This window comes from Macaca fascicularis, chromosome 10 (assembly GCF_037993035.2).
Source record: "Macaca fascicularis isolate 582-1 chromosome 10, T2T-MFA8v1.1".
Classification (NCBI taxonomy): domain Eukaryota; kingdom Metazoa; phylum Chordata; class Mammalia; order Primates; family Cercopithecidae; genus Macaca; species Macaca fascicularis.
The window spans coordinates 112,698,641-112,711,865 of NC_088384.1; the positions used below are offsets into that span (position 1 = coordinate 112,698,641).

At 48.0% G+C, this 13,225-nt stretch overlaps 1 non-coding gene across 1 annotated transcript; it reads left to right on the forward strand.

The window, feature by feature from the left end:
* The first annotated feature begins 9,423 nt into the window (after positions 1-9,423).
* On the forward strand, positions 9,424-9,526 carry LOC123567320 (U6 spliceosomal RNA). The gene has a single exon (XR_006690240.1). It is a non-coding gene; the product is annotated as a U6 spliceosomal RNA (small nuclear RNA).
* The last annotated feature ends 3,699 nt before the right edge of the window (positions 9,527-13,225 follow it).

A 13,225-nucleotide genomic window follows, 5' to 3' on the forward strand; every position in this document is an offset into this window, starting at 1 on the left:
AGCGGTTGTAAACGATACATAGCAGCTTCCGGCACTCGGCAGTTCTCCTGGGTCTTGGTGATGACAGAGGGAGAGCTGCCAATTTATGTTCCTTCAGTCAGAATGGCTAGCCAGCCTCCTGGGTCAAATGCCTTGGAGGAGGATACCGTGGGGCCGATGGATTTCTTCCAAAATGAAGATGGTGATAATGGCCGCAAGGAACTGTGTCATTACTCTGTTCGCAGGCCCCAGTCCTCTTCCCACCAATTCACCTCTTTCTCTTCCATCTCCCCTTGGGAGAAGGGTGGGGGTTGGGGGGTGGGGGCACAGCTTGACCCAGTGGTTCCTATTTCATGAACCAGGAGGAAGTCAACCTTTGAGCATGAGGGCTCTGAGAGAGGGTGGAATTTCTCTCTAGATGACATTTGGCAGTGTTATAACTTTGGGGGTGGGGTGGGGCTTGGGGGCTGCAACTATTATATAATAGGGAGATGCTGCCCATCCATCCATGCACAGGACATCTCCCCACATCAAAGAATTATCCAACCTCAAATGTCAGTCCAGAGGTTGAGAAATGCTGTCACAAACATAGAAAAAAATCTGGAGGCCTTGTTTTTTTTTTTTTTTTTTTTTTCTTTTGAGACAGAGTCTCACGTAATTCTCTTGGTGCAGCCTCCCCAGTAGCTGGGAGTACAGGTGCACACCACCATGCCCAACTAATTTTTTTTTTTTTTTTTGAGACAGAATCTCGCTCTGTCACCGGGGCTAGAGTGCAGTGGCATGATTTTGGCTTACTGCAACCTCTGCCTTTGGGGTTCAAATGATTATCCTGCCTCAGCCTCCCAAGCACCTGGGATTATAGGCGAGCACCACCATGCCTGGCTAATTTTTTGGATTTTTAGTAGAGATGGTGCTTCACCATGTTGTCCAGGCTGGTCTCGAACTCCTAACCTCAAGTGATCCACCCGCCTTGGCCTCCCAAAGTGCTGGGATTACAGGCACGAGCCACTGCGCCCAGCTTTTGTTTTTGTTTTTGTTTTTTTTTGAGATGGAGTCTAATTCTGTTGCTCAGGCTGGAGTGCAGTGGCATGATCTCTACTCACTGCAACCTCTACCTCCTGGGTTCAAGTGATTCTCCTATCTCAGTCTCCCGAGTATCTGGGATTATAGTCACCTGCCACCACACCTGACTAATTTTTGTATTTTTAGTAGAGATGGGGTTTCACCATGTTGGCCAGGCCAGTCTTGAACTCCTGACCTGAGGTGATCCACCCGCCTCGGCCTCCTGAAGTGTTAAGATTATAGGTGTGAGTCACTGTGCCTGGCCCCATGGACAGAATTGACTTTGCATGGTGGATTATCACATCACTTTTTACTGATATTATTTTATATAGTCTAAGAATTTAAAACACAAATACATGTTACTTTCATAATTAGAGAATTCACGTAATGTTTATATAATGAATAAAGGTAGCCTGTGCAAAGATTCGGGGAGAGGAGAATAGCTGCACCCTGATGCAATTTTTTTTTTTTTCTTTGAGACGGAGTCTTGCTCTGTCGCCCAGGCTGGTGTACAGTGGCGTCATCTCGGCTCACTGCAAGGTCCGCCTCCCAGGTTCACACCATTCCCCTGCCTCAGCCGCCCGAGTAGCTGGAACTACAGGCATCCACCACACCTGGCTAATTTTTGTATTTTTAGTAGAGACAGGGTTTCATCATGTTAGCCAAGCTAGTCTCAAACTCCTGACCTCAGGTAATCCGTTCGCCTTAGCCTCCCAAAGTACAGGTGTGAGCCACCGTGTGGGCCGCAATTGTTTTCTAAATTTGGAGTTGGTGCTGTGGTTTCTCACCTGAGGCAATTTTCCATCGGGTTTTTCAGCTTGATTTCCATCTGATCAGTGTTGCAGTAGATTCAGGTAAACTTGCAGAAGTTCCTGTATGTCTTCCCTTTACTTTTCCAACTGGGAGATAGAAGGAGAAACGGAGGGGCCTTGTGAGGTGAAGGGTGTCCTTATACAGGTGTGACAGCCCCTGGCCCGGAGCCCCCTTCCATCCCTGCTCTTGTCCTCAGCCCACTTGGAGGGAACCGCCCCTTCCCCACAGCATCCACCGCACTCTGAGCCATGGGGGTCTTCATTCTCTCCTGTTTCTTTTCTTCTTTGGTCCAGGAATACTAATTTTCTGCAAGCAGAAGACACTATTCTACTGCTAATATCCATGAGTAGTCTTCTCCCACAAGACAGAAAAAAACTTAATGGTGGAAGGCACCAACCATTTAAGAAAATCTTCAGGAAGGCAGAATTTTCTCAACTCTTTCTTTTTAATTATTGTTTTCTCTATTTGTTGATGCTAACTAATTCTAGTCAATGACAGAATGATTTAAGGTGTCACAATATCATTTTAATTGTTTTACTTTTTAAAATGTTTATATATTATTTTTTTTTCAAGACAGAGTCTTGCTCTGTCACCCAGGCTGGAGTGCAGTGGTGCAATCTCGGCTCACTGCAACCTCCGCTTCTTGGGTTCAAGTGATTCTTGAACCGTGCCCGGCCAATGTCTTTATTTTTGACAAAAGTACTGCAGGTAGGCTGGGTGTGGTGGCACACGCATGTAATCCCAGCACTTTGGGAGGCTGAGGCAGGCAGATTACGAGGTCAGGAGATCGAGACCATCCTGGCTAACACAGTGAAACCCCGTCTCTACTAAAAAATAAAAAAATACAAAAAATTAGCCTGGCATGCTGGTGCACGCCTGTAATCCCAGCTACTCGGAAGGCTGAGGCAGGAGAAATGTTTGAATCTGGGAGGCGGAGGTTTCAGTGAGCCGAGATCATGCCACTGCACTCCAGCCTGGGCAACAGAGTGAGACTCAGTCTCAAAAAAAAAAAAGTACTGCAGGTAACATGCCTGTTTCTACTTAGAATATCTTTAAGGATGCTAGACAAGCACCCACTAAGAGGTTACTGCTGGGCCGGGGACTGTGGGACTGAGACTGGGGGCGGAGGGTCGTGGATGACATGGAGGCTGACCTTTCACTTTGTCTCTTTTACTTTTTTGAATTAAATTTATTATTTTTTTTTAGATATTTTGAGATGGAGTCTCACCGTGTTGCCCAGGCTGGCCTCAAGCTCCTGGGTTCAAGCAATCCTCCCACCTTGGCCTCCCAAAGTACTGAGATGACACACGGGAGCCACCATGCCTGGATGATGTGTATCATTTCAAACTTAGAGAAACTAGGTAGAGTTAAAACACTAAAAAATAACAATCAGTACTATTATAAGAGAATCTACAGAAGAACAGAAAACATACCTGCCTTATGTCATTTAATTCTCGCAGTAACCCTATTTTAGCCCATTTTACAGATGTGGCACTGGAGGCTTGGCCGGAGGTCACCGAGTTGTCGAAGCTCACCTGGCTGGTGTAGAGCAGAGTCAGCTTCAAGAGTAGACCTGGCTACTTCTAGGGGTCGTGCTTAAACAGTGAGCTCAGTGCCAGCCATAAGCTATGATGCCAGCCATAAGCTATGGTGCCCTCGAATGGAAGAACTTATATTCTTGAGCACTTGGCATGTGCCAGCCACTGTTGTAGACGTTTTTTTTTTTTTTTTTTTTTCTGAGATAGTTGTGTTCTGTCACCCAGGCTGGAGTGCAGTGGCGTGATCTCGGCTCACTGCAACCTGTGCCTTCTGGGTTCAAGCAATTCCATGCCTCAGCCTCCCGAGTAGCTGGGATTATAGGCACCTGCCACCACGCCAGGCTAATTTTTGTATTTTCAGTAGAGATGGGGTTTCACCATCTTGGCCAGGCTGGTCTTGAACTCCTGACCTCATGATATGCCTGCCTTGGCCTCCCAAAGTGCTGGGATTACAGGTGTGAGCCACCGCGCCTGGCCAAATGAATCTTTTTAAGAAAAAAAGTTTTAAAATGTATTTATTTTGTATTTATTAACTTTTTTAGACAGAGTCTTGCTCTGTCACCCAGGCTGGGGAACAGAGCGAGACTGCCTCAAAAAAAAAAAAAATAAATAAAAATAAATAAATAAATAAATAAATAAATAAATAAATAAATAAAATAAAATAAAATGCAGCAAACGGCGCCACAGAAAGGAGTGCGTTTTCCTCCCATGCTTGACCCCCAGGCCACCTGCTTCCCTGGCTGGAGACAAACCTCATCACCAATTAGGTGTGTGCAAAGCTACTTTAGGCACATACACACAACTCCATGTATTTACTTTTTTAACCCAAATGTCGGTGTATGGCACACACCACCTGGCACCTCACTCTCTTCACTGGAGTTTTCACGTGGATGGCTCCTTTCCTTTCAAATAGAGCTGACTTGTTTTGAAGGTGTCCTCGGGTGTGTGCCTGGAGGGTGACACACATATAACTCATCTTTTCCTGACAGGGTTTGGGATGTTTCTTATCCCCTGCTGTTACAAAGGAGCTGCTGGGCCGGGCGCAGTGCCTCGCGCCTGTAATCACAACACTTTAGGAGGCTGAGGTGGGTGGATCATTCCAGGTCAGGAGTTCAAGACCAGTCTGGCCAACGTGGTGAAACCCCATCTGTGCTAAAAATACAAAAATTAGCCAAGCATGGTGGCGGGTGCCTGTAATCCCAGCTACTTCGAGAGGCTGAGGCAGGAGAATTGCTTGAACCCAGGAGCGGGAGGTTGCAGTGAGGTGAGATCGCTCCACTGCACCCCAGCCTGGGTGACAGCGAGACTCTGTCTCATAAATAAATAAATAAATAAATAAATAAATAAATAAAGGAGCTGGCCGGGTGTGGTGGCTCACACCTGTAATCCCAGCACTTTGGGAGGCAGAGGCGGGCAGATCACCTGAGGTCAGGAGTTCAAGACCAGCCTGGCCAACATGGCGAAACCTTGTCTCTACTAAAAACTATAGAAATTAGCCGGGTGTGGTGGCGGGTGCCTGTAATCCCAGCTACTTGGGAGGCTGAGGCAGGGAAAATTGCTTGAACCTGGTAGGCAGAGGTTGCAGTGAGCTGAGACTGCAACACTGCACTCCAGCCTGGGTGACAGAGCAAAACTCCATCTCAATAAATAATAAATAAATAAATATATAAATGAATAAAAGGAGCTGCTTGTTCGGGTGGCTTCATGGAGTATCTTATGGGTGGACCCCTAAAAGCCAAATTGCATTTCACTTTGGTGAATGAACCCCACTGTGTTACCCTCATCCCAGGGCCCTATTCACACTCCGGTGTGCATGAATGGGCCTGCTGAAAATGCTGCTTTCTTTCTTTTTTAGAGACAGAGTCTGTTACCGAGACAAGAGTGGAGTGCAGCCTGGACCACCCAGGCTCAAGTGATCCCCCCACCTCAGCCTCCCAAGCAGCTGGGACCACAGGCATGCACCACCACACTAGCTAATTTTTTTATTTTTTATTTTTTTTGTAGAAATGGAGTCTTGCTGTGTTGCCCAGGCCGATCTTGACCTCCTGGGCTCAAGTGATCTGCCTAGCTCAGCCTCCCAAAGTGTTGGGATTACGGGTGTGAGCCACCGTGCCTGGCTGAGGTGCTGCTTTCCACAGGTGTTCAGGGAGTCCTCTCCAGGAGACAACACCTGGGCTGGTGGCTGAGCAGAGCCCTTGGTGCAGAGCTGGTGACAGAAGGGCTATCAAGGACAAGTTCAGGGAGCAGAAGACCTGGAGGCTGGAGGAAGAGTAGACTGGGATGGGGCCGGAGGGAGTTGGAGGCTTCTGGGTCCTAGAACGGAATTGAAATTCTACTCTTGATGTTGTAGGAAGCTGTTGCAGAGTTACAAGCAGGGAGAGACATGACTGGCGTTCATATTTATTTATGTGTTATTTTTATTTCTTTTGAGATGGAGTCTCACTCTGTCACCTAGGCTGGAGTGCAGTGGTACAATCTCGGCTCACTGCAACCTCTGCCTCCCAGGTTCAAGCGATTTTTGTGCCTCAGCCTTCCAAGTAGCTGGGATTACAGGCTCGCGCCATCATACGCGGCTAATTTTTGTATTTTTAGTAGAGACGGGGTTTCGCCATGTTGGCCAGGCTGGTCTGGAACTCCTGATGTCAGGAGATCTGCCCACTTCAGTCTCCCAAAGTGCTAGGATTATAGGCGTGAGCCACCACGCCTGGCCATGGCTTTCATTTTAAAAAACCACTTTGCATGAAGAATGAACCACTGTGGGTAAGAGTGGAAGCCAGGAGCCTGGTAGGAAGCCACGCAGGCGCTGAGGCAAGAGATGGTGGCTCACCAGCTGGTAGGAGCCATGATGGAGGGCCGGAAGGACCTGGGAAGTATTTTGAAGGCGGAACTGACAGAACTTGCTGATGAGTTGGATGAGCTCAGGAGCAGGGTGAGGAATCAAGACGGGATGGTGTAAAACTCCCAGGACTGGGCCTCAGCAAAGTTTACCAAGTTAGAGAAGGCTCAATAAACCAGCTGTGTGCAAGTAAGACCACGCAGGGAGGCCTAGGGAAGGAAATTTCCATGGGAGCTGCTCTTGGTGTCATTTCGATGGGCCCCAAGTTGTTCAGGTAGGGTCCTGTGGCTGGTGTGTCCCTGGAGGTGGCCTGTTTTGGAGCTCCAAAGCCTATGATGGATGGGCTTTATGGTGGCTCTGAAGCCTGGGACCTCCACTTGCGCCTGACACAACAGGGCCGGGGATGGGGGAAGCTGCATTCTGGGTGGGGCTGGCATTGTCTAGCTCACAATCAAAATTCCTCAAGCCAAAGTAACCAGAGGAGGTAGGACAGGGCTGTGCCCAAGGGTGAGGCTCGTTAGAGCTTTATTGACTGTCAACATTGACAGGAACCTTGGAGGTCATTGGCCAAGCAGTTGATTTGGGGGGAAAAAAGTTTAAATGGCAAATTATACCATTTAAATAATTATTTAAAAGGATTAAAATAACAACAGATTTTATTTTATTTTATTTTTGAGGCGGAGTCTTACTCTGTTGCCCAGGCTGGAGTGCAGTAGCACAATCTCGGCTCACTGCAACCTCCACCTCCTGGGTTCAAGTGATTCTCCTGCCTCAGACTCTTGAGTAGCTGGGATTACAGGCATGCACCACTATGCCCGACTAATTTTTATAATTTTAGTAGAGACAGGGTTTCACCATGTTGGCCAGGCTGGTCTTGAACTCCTGACCTCAGGTGATCGGCCCACCTCGGCTTCTCAAAGTGCTAGGATTATAGGCGTGAACCACTGCTCCCAGCCCAGATACTGTGTATTAAGCACTTAGTATGCACCAGGGTCCAGGCCAAATGTTTTATATCCATTATTACTTTTTTTTTTGAGACCGAGTTTCACTCTGTTGCCCAGGCTAGAGTGCTGTGGAGTGATCTCAGCTCACTACAACCTTTGCCTCTTGGGTTCAAGTGATTCTCCTGCCTCAGCCTCCTGAGTAGCTGGGGTTACAGGTGCCTGCCACCACGCCTGGCTAATTTTTGTATTTTTAGTAGAGATGGGGTTTCATTGTGTTGGCCAGACTGGTCTCGAACTCCTGACCTCAAGTTATCTGCCTGCCTCAGCCTCCCAAAGTGTTGGGATTACAGGCATGAGCCACCGTGCGCGACCATTATTACATTTTAATCCTCCAAATAGGCCTCCCAGGAAGTACTGTCGTCATCTGTCTAGTAACTGCAGTTCAGAGCCCCACGGTTCCCAGGCTGAGATGGGGTCCCAACTGACCCTGGAAATGGAACTGGAGCCTCCAGGGAGTTTACAAAAGTGAGACCCAACCAGAGGGAGTCACTGTGTGACCAAGACACCAAAGATGAATTGAGAATCTTAGGCATGCTGGGTGCGGTGGCTCACGCCTATAATCCCAGCACGTGGGAGGCCGAGGCGGGTGGATCACGAGGTCAGGAGATCGAGACCAGCCTGGTCAACATGGTGAAACCCCTTCTCTACTAAAAATACAAATTAGCTGGGCGTGGTGGCGGGTGCCTGTAATTCCAGCTCCTCGAGAGGCTGAGGCAGGAGAATTGCTTGAACCCGGGAGGCGGAGGTTGCAGTGAGCTGAGATCATGCCACTGCACTTCAGCCTGGCGACAGAGCAAGATTCTGTCTCACAAAAAAAGAAAAAAAAAAGAATCTTAGACGTGTCATGGTTGGCCCAAGAAGGTGTGTGCATCTCTAAGGTTTTTTTTTTTTTTTTTGAGACGGAGTCTCGCTCTGTCACCCAGGCTGGAGTACAGTGGCCAGATCTCGGCTCACTGCAAGCTCTGCCTCCTGGGTTCACGCCATTCTCCTGCCTCAGCCTCCCGAGTAGCTGGGACTACAGGCGCCGCCACCTCGCCCGGCTAGTTTTTTTTTTTTTGTATTTTTTAGTAGAGACGGGGTTTCACCATGTTAGCCAGGATGGTCTCAATCTCCTGACCTCGTGATCCGCCCGTCTCGGCCTCCCAAAGTGCTGGGATTACAGGCTTGAGCCACCGCACCTGGCCTCTCTAAGGTTTTTGATCACCCCACACAGCATGTTGGCCCCCAGAGACACTGACCTGAGAACCCCTTCCAGCAGCCCCACACAAGGGCTGGGTCTCCAGCTCTTGCCAAGGTAGATTAATATTTTCTTAATTTTATTCTGAATCCTTTAAAATTTTAATTTAATTTAATTTAAACGTTTTTTGAGACAGAGTCTCCCTCTGTTGCCTAGGCTGGAGTGCAGTGGCGTGAACTCAGCTCACTGCAACCTCTACCTCCAGGGCTCAAGTGATCCTCCCACCTTAGCCTCCCAAGTAGCTGGGACTACAGTTGTGCAATACCATGCCTGGCTAATTTTTTTGTAGAGATGGGGTTTCATCATGTTGCCCCGGGTGGTCTTAAACTCCTGGGCTCAAGCAATCCACCCACCTGGGCCTCCTAAAGTGCTGGGATTACAGCCGTGAGCCACCGCAGCTGGCTAGCATTCTGTTTTTGTTTTTGTTTTGAGACAGAGTCTCACTCTGTCCCCCAGGCTGGAGTGCAGTGGTACGGTCTCGGCTCACTGCAACCTCTGCCTCCTGGGTTCAAGTGATGCTCCTGCCTCAGCCTCCCGAATAACTGGGACTACAGGCATGCATCACCACATCTGGCTATTTTTTTTTTTTTTTTTTTTTTGTATTTTTAGTAGAGACGGGGTTTTACCATGTGGGTCAGGCTGGTCTCGAACTCCTGACCTTAAATGATCTACCTGCCTTGGTCTCCCAAAGTGCTGGGAATACAGATGTGAGCCACCGCGCCTGGCCTCTGGCTAGTATTCTGCATTCTTGACAGTCTGATAGATGGAAAAATATCCCTATGGCAATGAATACACGTTTTAAAAACATATTGTATGTCGCTGGGCCACTCTTGCCCTCTCCCCAACTATCTTTATTGGTGGGCTTCAGGCTCTGGGCACCCTCTGTTTTGTTTTCTGGCATAAGTACATTCATGTAGTCATTCAACATAGTCATTCAACACATCTTTAAACCCTGTGTTAGCTTCAGCAGCACACATACTAAAATTGGAACGATACCGAGATCAGATGCTCCCTGCACAAGGATGACATGCAAATTCATGAACCATTCCATGTATTTTTAAAATTTAATATATTAAAAAATTTAAAACTCAATAGAGTGTCCGTTGTGTGCCAGAAACTGTTCTGGGTGCTGAGGACACAGCAGAAAGAGATTTGCCCTCAGGCAGTTCATCCTGGTGAGGACCTAGACAGCTCACACCACGGATGTGTAAAATGCACTGAGTGTTCCTGGGGTGAGAAGCGCATCGGAGAAAACATTAAAAGGGGCAGGAATGGGCATTTCTGGGGCTTTGGAAAGTTTCACGGAGGGGAGGGGAGAGAGCCAGTTTAGAAGAAACAGAAGTCTAGGAAAAAGCTACCAAGTGCAAAGGCCTGGAGAGGGGGACCGTGCCCAACAGATTGGAGGAACAGCTGGGATAGCAGAGGCTGCAAAGCAGGGACTGGGAGGACTGTGGGACCTCGTGGTCCCTCGGAAGAAGTCTGCCTTTTGCTCCAGATGAGGTGGGAACCTTTGAGGGTTGACACAGCAGGGATGAGACCTGATATTTTCACCAGGATCACTTTGGCTACTGTCTTGTACATTGACTGTAGGGGGTCAAGGTCAGAAACCCAAGACAGTTGGAGGCTAGAGAAATCGTCAAACAAAAGATGCTGGTGAGTTGGTGTGCTGGGTTCAATAGTTTTTCTCCCAAATTCTTGTCCACCTGGGATCTCAGAATGTGACCTTGTTTGGTCTTAGAGTCTTTGCAGATGTAGTTAAAGATCTGGAGAAGAAATTATCCTGGATTTAGGACCCACCCTAAATGACTGGTATCCTCATAAAAAGGGGAAGCCACAGGAAGATACACAGAGAGAGGGGATGTGGAGACGGAGGCAGAGATGGCAGTGATGCCCAGGATCACCAGGAAGCACCAGAAGTTGGAAGAAGCCAGGAGGGGCCCTCCCCTGGAGGCTTCAGAGGGAAGGTGGCCCTGCCCACACCTTTATTTCAGACCTCTCACCTCCAGAACCCTGGGAGAAAAAGATTCTGTTGTTTGAAGCCATCAGTTTTGGACAATTTGTTATAGCAGCCCTGAGAAATGAATACAGTTGTGCCAACACAAGAGTAGAGGAGAAGGTGAAAATTGGTCAGAGTTGGGACATATTTTGTAGGTAAAGCCAAGAGGATTTGCTGAAAAATAGGAACGAGGGAACAAGAAGTGTCCAGGCTGACTCCAAAGTTTTTGCTCTGGGCATCTAGCAGGCTGACTGAGTATCAGAAGGACTGTTTGGGACTGGACATGGTGGCTCACGCCTGTAATCCCAGGACTTTGGGAAGCTAAGGCTAGAGTTTGAGCTCAGGAGTTTGAGACCAGCCTAGGCAACATAGGCTCTACAAATAATACAAAAATTAGCCAGGCATGGTGGTGTGCGCCTGTAGTCTCAGCTACTTGGGGGTCTCAGGTGGGAGGATCCCCTGAGCCCAGGAAGTCGAGGCTGCAGTGAGCCATGATCGAGCCACTGCACTCTGGGCAATAGAGCGAGAGCCTGTCTCAAAAACAAAACACAAAAAGCAAACAACAATGACAAAAGGGCTGTTTATGAAAGAAGGGAACATGCTCCCCTTTGGATAAATTAAATCTAAGTTGCCTGTTAGACATCTAAGTGGAAGCCAGCTGTGCATACATTTTGTTTGCTTCAAGACATGTCTTAAGATCTTTCCATGTCAACCCACAAAGAAATGCCTCATTTTTGTTGTTGTTGTTGCTGTGTATTTCGTTATATGCATAAACCATCTTTTTTTTTTTTTCTTTTTGAGATGGAGTTTCACTCTTGTTGCCCAGGCTGGAGTACAATGGCATGATCTCAGCTCACAGAAACCTCTGCCTCTCAAGTTCAAGCAATTCTCCTGCCTCAGCCTCCCAAGTAGCTGGTATTACAGGCGCCCACCACCATGCCCAGCTAATTTTTTTTGTATTTTTATTAGAGACAGGGTTTCACTATGTTGGTCAGGCTGGTCTTGAACTTGACCTCAGGTGATCCATCCGCCTCTACCTCCCAAAGTGCTGGGATTACAGGCGTGAGCCACCATGCCTGGCCGAACCATCTTATTTAACCAGAATTGGGCATGTTTCCAAATGCTTAGCTGGAGAGAGTCTGTCTACGACAGTTTGTTCTTCCATTGAAATCAGTACTCACTAATTTTTCTTTTTTTGGAAATGGGGGTCTCGTTCTATCACCCAGGCTGGAGTGCAGTGGCACAATTAGCACTGTAGCCTTGACCTGCTGGGCTCAAATGATCTTCCTGCCTTAGCTTCCTGGGTAGCTGGGACCACAGGCACACACCACCATGCCCTGCTAATTTTTTTTTTTTTTTTGTAGAGATAGGATCTGGCTATGTTGCCCAGGCTGTTCTCAAACTCCTGAGCTCAAGCAATCTTCCTGCCTCTGCCTTCCAAAGTGCTGGGATTACAGGTGTGAGCCACTGCACCCGGCCAGTGCTTACTAATTTTTGAGTACTTGCCGTGTGCCTGTTCTGAGAGGAATGGCCTCACGAGGGAGATGGTTTGGTGTAGTGGCCACAGTATTCCAGTTTCAGACCATCATCTTCAGTGAAACAGGGCTATGGCCAGGTACAGTGGTTTACGCCTGTAATCCCACCACTTTGGGAGGCTGAGGAGGGTGAATCACCTGAGGTTAGGAGTTCGAGACCAGCCTGGCCAACATGGCAAAAACCTGTCTCTACTAAAAGTACAAAAATTAGCCGGGTGTGGTGGCACATGCCTGTAATCCCAGCCACTCAGGAGGCTAAGGCAGGAGAATCTCTTGAACCCGGGAAATGGAGGTTGCAGTGAGCCAAGATTGCGCCACTGCACTCCAGCCTGGGCGAAAGAGTGAGACTCTGGCTCAATAAATAAATAAATATAAAGAAAAATAAAAATACAAAATTGGCCAGGCATGGTGGTGCATGCCTATAATCCCAGCTACTTGGGAGGCTGAGGCAGGAGAATCGCTTGAATCCAGGAGATGGAGGTTGCAGTGAGCCAAGATTGTGCCACTGTACTCCAGCCTGGGTGAAAGAGTGAGACTCCATCTCAATAAATAAACACATAAAAATAAAAATACAAATTGACCAGGCAAGGTGGCACATGCGTGTAATCCCAGCTACTTGGGAGGCTGAGGCAGGAGAATCAGCTTGAACCCAGGAGGCAGAGTTGCAGTGAGCCAAGATCGCGCCACTGCACTCCAGCCTGGCCGACAAGAGTGAAATTCTGTCTCAAAAAACAAACAAACAAATAAACTAGGACTGCTATGTCATCTAAAGACATAACCAGCACAAAGCCCCAAGCTCAGCATTTGAAACAGGCATTGTGCACCTGGAGGCTTTGCTACCATTTCTCATGTAACTGTGTTCCAGAGGCCTGAGACATGAGAGGTGTTCTGTGGGTACCAATTCCATCTTCCCTGAAAAATGACTTGCCTAGTCCAGCAGCTCCCTTTTGGGGCTTCATAGTCCTCCCCAGCACATGGGGGGCTCTGAGAAATTCTGCACTCAGACAGTTTTGCTTATCCAAGTGTTACTCACATGTGTTTGAGGACATCACTCAATTCCTTCTCCTTCCTGCAATTGCATTCAGCATCTCAAGACACCAGAGCCTGACAGGCTGAGAAAAACTTGCTTTGGTTGACACATCAGAGATCAGAAAAAAGATCACAAAAACCAGGTTTGTGTTATGTTTTCAGTGAGTGATCACTCCCCCTCTTAGGTGGGATCTCT